At 35.9% G+C, this 10,631-nt stretch overlaps 1 non-coding gene across 1 annotated transcript; it reads right to left on the bottom strand.

The window, feature by feature from the left end:
- Nucleotides 1-9,330: 9,330 nt before the first annotated feature.
- On the bottom strand, nucleotides 9,331-9,437 carry LOC132069046 (small nucleolar RNA R71). The gene has a single exon (XR_009417614.1). It is a non-coding gene; the product is annotated as a small nucleolar RNA R71 (small nucleolar RNA).
- Nucleotides 9,438-10,631: the final 1,194 nt, after the last annotated feature.

Genomic DNA, 10,631 nt, shown 5'->3' with positions numbered 1-10,631 from the left:
TAATACCGTTTTTGGGTGGAAATGGTTGAGAAATGGCAGAGCCATTAATGGTCTTGCCATTCTCGGCCATACAAATACCTTCCCTTCCAGCGGGCCCCTTTCTTTGCCATTTTCGGCAAGAGTGACGTAGGAGAGAGGGAGTGAAAGGTGAGGCGGCTAGGGTTTTTCAAGAGGGAGAGAGAAGACCAAGACCTAGGGTCGTTTGGTTTTGTGGTAAATGAGAAAAGGGCGGGGGGTTTTCCCCTTAAAAACTGAATTGGGCCAGGTCTGGTCCTAATTTGGACTGGGCCTGGCCAACTTTTAAGAGAAATGGGGCCTGAATCTGATATACATGTGTATACGTATGATATATATCATATGTATATTCGCGTATACATATGTATATAAGCAGGATTTTGACACTAATTTCAATATATAACCAAGATTAGGAAAAGACTACTAGTTTAGGCCCTTAATCAGGATTAATTAGAGTTAATTGAGCAAGCAAAGTCTACTTTTGTAAATGAGGCCTTTAATGGACTTAGTCTTAAGACTAGGCTATTTCAATTTTAACCTTTTGGTCCAATTGGCCATCTTTTTTAAAAGTGACTTTGCAGTAACGACCTTGATTAATTAGAACAATGTTTTGGTCCTTTCGTGCAAGGTTATATTTCAATTAAATAAACAATTTAGAAGTAATTTTGCAATAGTAACCTCATTTATGGGAAATGATTTCCAATTGGGACACTATTAGGCTATCAATTGATTGTTTTGAATTATAGCCATCAAATAAGTAATTTCTAAAATTAACCACAATTAAATGCTCAATTAAATATGCAAAAATTCTAATAATTTTGACTAAATGAGAACGGGGGAATAAATGATTAATTTATTTTAATCAATCAAATTCCTTGAATTTTAAATAGAGCAAAATACTTGCAATTTGTCCATTTGGCCAGTTTACCAATTAAGTAAAAATAATTGTTATAATTTTGTAAAATGTGCCAATTAATTTATAAGTGATTTATAAGATTTTCTTTTAGAAATTACCTTACCAAATTAGGGATGGCAGGTATTTTCTAAATAATTTTATAAAAATTATTTCAACTTTCAGAAAAAATAGATATTTTACTCTATTCGAATCCAGGGACCCTGGGCGATTAAAACAAATCCCGGGAGGTCAAAAATTAGGTGTCAACAACCCCTGATGGTGACTTTGGTCAAATTTTCTCATTTCCTTAACTTAAGTACTCCAATTTTGCTAAAACTGATCTGAAACACACTCGATTGCCTCGAAAACTGCACCACCATCCCCGCAAGTCATAAATACCAGGATGAAACTATGAGAAGGGTACTTTGGATAAAGCAAGTTTAAAAGAACAAAACGACCAAGCGGGTCATTAAATCATCTACCACTTAAGCACACGTTCGTCCTCGAACGGTAAAGAAAAGTACGAAAGCTGAAAAGAAACCAAAGAATCTCCATTATAAACCTCATGCAAGCCTCCAAAGCAAGAATTACGCCGATAGCACTGCTTGTTCACTTTATCAGTCAAAACTTCCTTTAACTTAGCTCAAAAACCCATCCGTTTTATCTCATACCCGAAACTTCTTACACAGCTCATTCTCATATATTTGAATTGACTCCGCTCGAATTCACTGATTTTGATTATAACCACACATCTGAACACAATTGATTGATTCCACAAATTCCATCATCAACACCCTAATCCTTTAGTTGTAGCCACAATCCATTACTAAGCTTGTACCGGTCAAATATCCTGATTCTACTTATCTTTCTTCCTTACCTTCCAAAGTCGTCTTTAGTGCCAAGAGCCCGTATAAAACATTTCACACACCGCAAGCCTAAATCATGACTCCCTCTAGCCAGAAAAGAATTTGTGCTCGTTTTGTACCAGTTCTCAGCCTTGCTATAAAAAACTGACCTTATCCAAGGCAGATTGCGCTAATTCCAAATCCGTTAATTTCGTTTCATCGACCTAAAGCTACTAAGTCAATAGCCATCGTCCAATTACTCTTAAATCTTCAATCAACATACTATGTGCATCACCTAATGATTACCTTACCGCGCCAAATTTGTAGAAAATCAACTGATTACCCCAAAGACTTCCTATATCCATGTGCACCTCCTCAATACATCACCAAGTATCGGCGTAAACCATTAGAACTATTCGAATAGCTATCATCAGTAATACACTATCAAGTCCAATAAAACTCAGTAACCCTGCCACACCTTTGATATGAACTCTATATTTACCCAATCTTCAAAAATGGGTTACTACAATGACCATAAATCTTCTTGCTAATATATCCCTAAGCCACTAGCATTACATGAACAATTAGGACTCAATGTAAAGTGCACAACTCCCCGAATGTCACCAATAGTCACCCGAACTGACTCCAAACCCTTATAAAACCAATTATAAACTGTTTCATAAGTTTGTGGTGACCAATTCTAATGCTCATGAATACTTAACCTTGTGTTGTCATTCCCAACTTCAAAAGCCGAATTCTACCCAAATCATCAATGTAGTACTAAGGAACTATACCTTATGACTTAAATCTCCCTGTCTCTCAATTCACACCCACTACACAAATCTAATAGAACTTCGTAGAATCTAAATACATCGAATTTTCCTTCTTGTGCCTCCACTTAACTCGTTCACCACTCCGAATGCCTCGACACAAGGCTTGCAACCTCATACTCCCCATTCACAACCATCAAATCTCTCATTGTAATATATTACACCTCTAGCAAATCCAAAAGTACCAATTCTTGTAATCCATGTTCCTTACCATCCACAGTTTTTCCCAAGTCGTTAATATTTGGAATACTTAACCATGTTATCCAGCCAATAATTCTTCGACATAGTCTACTATCACGAACACAGTCTCACCTCGAAATATGACTTTTACTTTCAAATTGAAGAGGTTTTAAGGTCCCCTCTCATTAATCAAACTCTAGACCATTCATTCAAGAACAATATGAAATTACCCACCTCTATACAACGCAAGTCATCTTCCCATCAGTCTTATCACGTTAGTCATTTGAAATTAGCACGTCATCAATCGACAATCACAAAGCCAAATGGAACTTTTCCATAACACTCAGTCTATTTCCGTAGACTTCCTTCTTCAAGCATACTTAACAATTACACCCCATCTGAATGAGGCAAGATAATGCCACCATAATTCACACCTGATTCAACTAATCCCATTGCTTCGAACCCAAATCCTTTCCTTTTCTGAAGATGTACATTACTTCTTCCGATTGGAGATCATCTTAATTCGTCAATTTTTATATTTCATTAAATATTACGTTCACTGCTATCCACTGAAAATCACTCAAACCCGCTCGTGAGTGTATCAAAAAAATCATAAATCTTGCAAAATAACTAAGCCAATCCTGGAGATAGTAGTAATCCACAAACTCAAGCAATTTAGAGTTTCCCTCACCTCGCTTGAACCTCAAAACTGAATGCTCATCCAAGTCAATTGCTACACCCTATACAGTCCTTCACGAATCCTTTCCAACAGAAAACACCAACAACCTCCGGTTATTCCAAAAAGAAATCAACAATTGCCGATGTAATATCCCAAACCATCACTGCACTGGTCCATAATCTGTAGAGGGATCCTTACTATTCGCACCACCCAACTAACACTTTCAAACAATTCCATACTAGTATTCATGCCAACGATACCTTAACTGAAGAATCCTTCTTACATCTTGGTTTACAAGTTTACCAACCCAACATTGATACCCACAAGTACTTTAGTGAATCCACTTCTCTTGGTTTCAACTATTATTATCGATCCTTAATTTGATTACCGAAAGGTACTTCACGATTTTGATTAGTTAAGATCCACCATTGATCTACCACTTTAAATGTCCTTATTGACTGACACCTCACTCAATGGTCCTTAAATGATGTTTGCCCAAGAAGGACCACCTCTTGCCTTGTTTCGCCAAGCTAGAATGCCTCCACCAAATCATGTGATTATCCTTGTCATTTTGTCAACCCCAAAGAGTTATATCTGTTGACACCCAATTTTGTCCCTCCTTTATTCCAATTCATTTTCTTGAGCTTCTAATATTTGTTAATAAACTAAGTATCTTATTTTTACTATCACTACATTATTATTATTATTATTATTATTAAAGTGTTATTATTTATTAATACCTCGCACATCACTACTTACTAATTGCGTATTAATCATAAGATATAACCCGGATAATATTTTTACTATATTACTATCTCACTTATATTTTATCTACTAATAATAAGATTATCATGTTAAATTACATCTTATTAATGTTAATTGCTAAATTATTATTATCTCACACACACACACACACACACACACATATATATATATATATATATACATATATATATATATATATATATATATATATATATAGTATTTTGTTAATACAAAGAATCCTGAAAGAAATTAATTAGAAAAGGGAAATACCTAACAAATTCAGCCATTGAAGCCCACTTTTACGCCCAAAGCAGACCAAATATTTAGCCCATCTGTTATGTCAAAATCTGTCCATTCTAGCCCAAATTCGCAGCCCATTAGCCAATAGAAGAGTCCAACCCATATTTCTTTTAACTCATTTCTCTAAACCTAATAATTTCTATCCCAATGAGCTGCACATGTCTCTCTCTCATCTCTTTCCTCTTTCAAGCAAAGATTCATATTTCCACAACAATGGCAGACTTTAACTATTCCATTTTCGTGCAATACTTTCCTCTCTTATCTTCAACGATTTGGTCAACACAAATGGCCAAAAACACTTTTGAAGTCTCAGGAAAAATTAACTTTTAGAGATTCGATTTTGATTTCGAACGGCTAATTCGTGTAGAATTCCCGCCCAAGAACTTTAACCCTAGAAAACTCTAGCTTCTTTCTCCTATAAATATAACCTTATATCTTCAGCTAAAGGAGGTTTTTTTTTTTTTGGTCCGCTGTTACTCTTAAGATTTCATGCTATTTGATTAGTTACTTTTATTTACCCTTGAACACTTCCCATACATAAGACTTTCTGGTCCGTTTCAATCCGAGATTTGAATTTGTTCGTGACTAGGAGAGTAGATCTAGATCGCCGCCTTAGTTCACTGCACCACAAAAAGGTTAGATCTAAACTTGATTTTATTTTTTGTAGTATATGTATTTTATGAGTTAGAAATAATGTATGAGACTTTCTCTAGAGTTAAGTAGTCTGATCTGTTAAAAGAATGTTTGCCAATTTGTTCGTTCAAATATTTTGTATATGTTGGGTCCTAAACATGATTTAGAAGTTACAAACCATGTCCGGCTTCTTATATAACTGATACATGACCGCATTACTTTGTGTTTAACTACTGTTAACAAATCATGCATTTTGTAGTAGTCTTTCTCTAAATCCCTGGTGTTTGTTTGTCCCCCTGATTTTAATTTGTGTTTTATAAATGATGTAGAATACTGTGATAAGAAAACGTGAGTGAAAACTTTCTTTGCTTCAACTTAGGTCCTTCCTATATGATGAAATCAAAATGGTTGAACATATTTAAACATCACCGTCGTTGGATGTGCAAATCTGGATATTGACAACAAGTTGTATTAGAAACCATGATTATATGTGATTGCCTTTAACACTCATGTTTGAGTAATGTATGATGTGGGAATATGTCTCTTTACACTGTATTTCAAAAATTCCAAACTCTGTTTACTCTTTGGTTTATTTGTCACTTGTAAAAACTGATTTTAGGAACTTTACTTAACGGAGAATGATGAAATATTTATCTTCCAACTTAGAGCAATACTTAAAAACCTTACTGTTAGCAAGAGTTAGATTTTGATAGTTATGGCTATCATGACATTTATAAAATATTAGTTTGCAAAATTGTGAGTTTCCCCTCTGATTTTAGTATTCGCTAAGAATCTTATCATTATTCTAATCCTATTTTTCTTTTATTTTGCATGAACACCGGAGCCGAAGGGTTTCACTTGACTCAACGACGTCGTTACATCCGCCCATCCACTATTTTTCTAGTCTCTCAAATATCCAACTACAGAGGATATTTTGTCTTTCTGTAGAAGTCGAACACTACCATTGAATCATCTCATTTTAGTTCTGCTTGTTTTATTTATTTGTGTTGGTGTGGCTAACATATATATTTGATTATCTATTTACTGCTTCCTAAAACTCGGAATAAGCATAAGATACTAGCTGGAATGTTATATAGAGTTCTTTTTTCATCTTTAGGCAATAGTGAGGAATACTTTTTATAATATAGAACGGGGCACTTGGACAAAGATTTTAATTTGGAGGATTTTGTGTCAGGTATATTAAATGAAGTCATTTGGGTTCTTTTCGGTACTTCACAACCTTTTTTTTTATGTCAAAACATTGTATTTTCATAAAATGAAGAGTGTTGTCGACAACATTTTCAAATGATGAAGTGATTTTGCAAGATGTGGGTCTTTTAATATGATATTGATACCAATCATTTCATCTAAAATCATCTAGTTCTCTTCCAATACTCATTTCTTAAATATACCTATATTTTACACTTACATTTGGCCAGATAGATGTCTCTGACTCATTTTAAAATGTGGACTTTATAAATGATTTTCTTTGGCTGACCATACAAATTTGATTTCCTTTAGTTCACTATTTAATTCCAGTCTACTACTGCTACTTTCCAATGACTAAATTTATGTTACTGTACCAACTTTAATCACTACTTTAAATTATTTAGACGTTTTCGTGAGATCTTAGTCATTTTAATTAAACTCTAAGTCCGGCTGGTTAACCGTCTTTTAACGGATCTTAAAAGGTGCTTAATACCTTCCCTTTAGATTAATTGAACCCTTACTTAGAATTTTAAGTTGAGTAGACCATAAACGGAGTTTAACTTTAGACAATCACTTTATTAACTTTAGGTGTCCTAATTCACCCTAAATAATTAGGTGGCGACTCCTTAACTTTAATTAACCCCGGAATTACCGGAATGTTGTAAATCATTTTGACTCCGATTAAAATGGGGTATAACAATATCACCAGTAATTGTAGAAACTTGTCGAATCCTAGGCAACAGATACAATGCCCACATCCTTCCCCCAATTTTAGGTGCAACAACCGATAACTCCTTAAGTAATAAATTTTCACACTTGTCCATCGCAAGAGTAATTTCCATTAGTCCATCATTCTCTGCATAGTAGCCTACGACGTAGTCAAACTTACCAAGCAATTCATCTTTCTTAACACTCTCTTCATAACTAGGGTAGACTTGTTCCTTGAAAATCTAACAAGTTCATCCCACTTATGACACCATAACCCTTGGAAGATGCCATGCTAGTATCACCTATTATCCATGCATATCAAACAATTGCCGCATTGATGTGTCGCGTAATTTCGGCACATTTAATGCCTTTTGATGATAAGTTTTACTTGCTTTTAAGCAAGTAGGTGTCGTTTTGATGTGTTTTTGTTGTATTTCAAGTAATTGATAGTGTAAAGGACAAAAACAAGGAAATTACATGGATTGGCAAAAACATGAGAAATACGGACCGTGTATATTTATACGGGCCGTATTTCTATTCATACATAGCTGAGGCAAGAAACATAAACTCAAATTTTGACGATGATGAATACGGTCAAGTTTTAAGGACCGTATATGTTTATACGAGCCGTATCTTGGCTCGTACTTTGAAGATTAGAAAACTGAAGGCAGACAGACATGGATCGTAATTCTAAATACGGGCCGTATCAGTTGCTCATACATTTTGACCTAGAAGAAGAGTACAGTGATCTTATTTTGATATACGATCCAAACTTAATTGTACGGACCGTATCTGATGCCGTCAGGGGCAATTTTGTGAGTTTGTAAGTCCGCTTTATTTCAGACCTTATAAATAGTTTCTCATAGGTTTTGTGTACTATCGATTGTCAGACTTTATTCTTTGACTTCATAGCATTGAATACTTTATTACTTTGAAGCTTTTGTTGATAGATTCTAACTTTTTTATCTTTGTTCAATACGTAAGCATTATGACTTCTTTAATACTTTGTTGTTCGTTCTTCAATATGAGTAGCTAAATTTAATACTAAATTTGTGAACCCAATGATGGGTGTTATGTGATTGGGAATTGGGATTGATATATGCATAATGGTTTGTTAGGGTTTACTTATTCTTTATTCTTCAATGCTAGTTGATGGTTGCAAACATTAGATTACACCATAAACGTTGCTTTATTTGGGAAAATAAGTTAGGGTTTGGTAAGAACATGTAACAAGAACTCAGGGTGTTAACCTTCGTTTAATAGATTCACTTAGGAATAAGATGAATTTACTTGGCACATATTAACCGTTCTTCATATCGACTTTTTTATATTTGGGAAAATCATAAAGAGAAATAGTCCTTAACTATTGGGAAATATTAGGGATTCAATTAGAGGTTAAGTGCATTCGTCCAATAATCCATTAGAAGTATATCAAAATCAATACCCATATCACACACTTCATCTAAAGGGGGGCACAACCTTGGTTTCTTTAATCCATTCTATTACAATCAAATCAAAACAGCTAGTAAACAAACATTCTTTTACAAACTCAACGGAGTACGAAATTATACCGCAAGAAAGTACTCAACTACGTTAGTAACCTTTTCATACCCTATTCCCTATAGGATTTGACCCCAACCTATTTGGGTTACTATATTTGACAATGTCCGCATTACGCCTTTATTAGGTGTAATTTGAGCGTATCAAATTTTGGCATCGTTCTTGGGGGAATACGGTTTGAAATTACTAAGTTGTGTGTGCTTTACTTCAAGTCTTTTTCTATTCCATCACACCTTGTTTGTTATTTTATTGTGAACCATGTGATCATGGCCAATAGAGGAGGAGGATGTGGAGCAGCTGGTGGTAGGGGTGTACAAGTAGCAGACCCAGTACCGTAAGTGGAAGATGACAATGTCTTTGTGGATTTTATACAAGAGGTGGAATATGCATCTGCTATTGCTCTACCTAGGGTTAATGGCGCAAGTTGGAAAATCGATTCTACTATCTACCAACAGCTCAAATTTGAGGGATATTTTCGGAACTCTATCGTTGATGACCCTTATCAACACTTGAAGAATTTCGTGGGTGTGTGTTCGAACCACATCGAGAATGTTGTTTCTCCTGATGCAATTTAGCTAAGAGTTTTCAAATACTCTTTAGCCGGTGAAGCAAGAGTTTGGTTTGAGAAGTTACCCCATAATACTATTCACACGTGGGCAGAGCTGGTCGCCGTTTTTCTCAAGAAGTGGTTTCCTCTGAGCAAAAAAAGCTAAAATCCGTGATAAAATCTATGAGTTCAAACCGCTTCCGGGGGAGTAGTTATATGAAGCTTGGGAGAGATTCAAGGAGTATCTGCAGAAGTCTCCAAATCATGGTTTTTCAGAGCATATATTGATGGAGAAGTTCTATACAGGGTTGGATCCGTTGAGACATGCAGTGGCGAATAATGCAGCTGGAGGTGTTTCATGGATAAGACATACGCCCGAATCACTCAGTTGCTTGATAAATTGACTACTCATAATCAAGCATGGCATTAAGGTGGTACCGATGGCATAGCATATAGGGCTCTAATGATCCATAATATTGTGAAAGAAAATCAAGAGACTCAGCAAACTCTAGCTCAGCTTGCAACCAATATTTCTTTGTTGATAGAGAGGCCAAGAAGGTGAATGTTGTTGAAGAGGTGCAGGGAATGCCCAAGGGGATGTACCAAGTTCAAGAGGGTCCATATCAAGAGGAGCCTCCTATGCAGTATGAAGATGCTAATTATGTGAATAACTTTCAAGGGGATTACCAAAGGCAGGACTAACAAGGAGGTTATCAGAATCAATGGAGACCTCAACAGGGACAAGGTAATTACAATAACAACTATGGTGGCTCGAACCAAGGGAACTACAACAACAGCAACAATTTTGGATATAGGAGTTCCAATCCCTATATTCTACCAAAGGGTCAATTGAATGAGCAAGGAAGTTCTAAGTTGGAGAGCATGTGCTAGCCAACCAATAGAAGTCTGATAAAACATTGACCGAAATTATAGGTTCTCACATTGCCTCCATCCGAAAGCTTGAGTCACAGATGAGAGATATTTCAAGAGAGCAACACCCATCACAAAGAGGAGGCCTCTTGAGTGACACTATTCCTAATCCCAAGAGTGGTGGAGGTAATTATATCGAGAAGTGTGCTTCCATTAGCACCCGAAGTGGGAAAATACTTCAAGATGTGGGCACAAAAGTAGCTGAAAAGAAGCCTACAGAAGAAGTAGAGATTGAGACGCCATTTGAGGTGCCAAGTGAAGTTGAGGAAGTGCAAGTGGAAATTCTGAAAGTAATTGAAGTTGATCCGGTGCCAGATGTTCCAAAGGCTCAAGATGTGAGTAGTGACAAAGGAAAGGGTAAGGTTATAGGGGCACTCAAGCCCTTGACTTAATTGATAAAATCTTCACCTCCCTTTCCTCAGAGGTTAGTAAAGAAAACTGAGGATGCTAAGTGTCAGCGCTTCTATGATCAACTGAAGCAGCTGTCGATGAATATTTTATTTTGTCAGACCCAACCAGAGGGCCACGACGGGCA

The sequence above is a fragment of the Lycium ferocissimum genome, chromosome 8 (genome assembly GCF_029784015.1).
Source record: "Lycium ferocissimum isolate CSIRO_LF1 chromosome 8, AGI_CSIRO_Lferr_CH_V1, whole genome shotgun sequence".
Taxonomy (NCBI): domain Eukaryota; kingdom Viridiplantae; phylum Streptophyta; class Magnoliopsida; order Solanales; family Solanaceae; genus Lycium; species Lycium ferocissimum.
The sequence above is the reverse complement of the archived record's forward strand: the minus strand, read 5'-3'. Positions and strand labels throughout refer to the sequence as shown.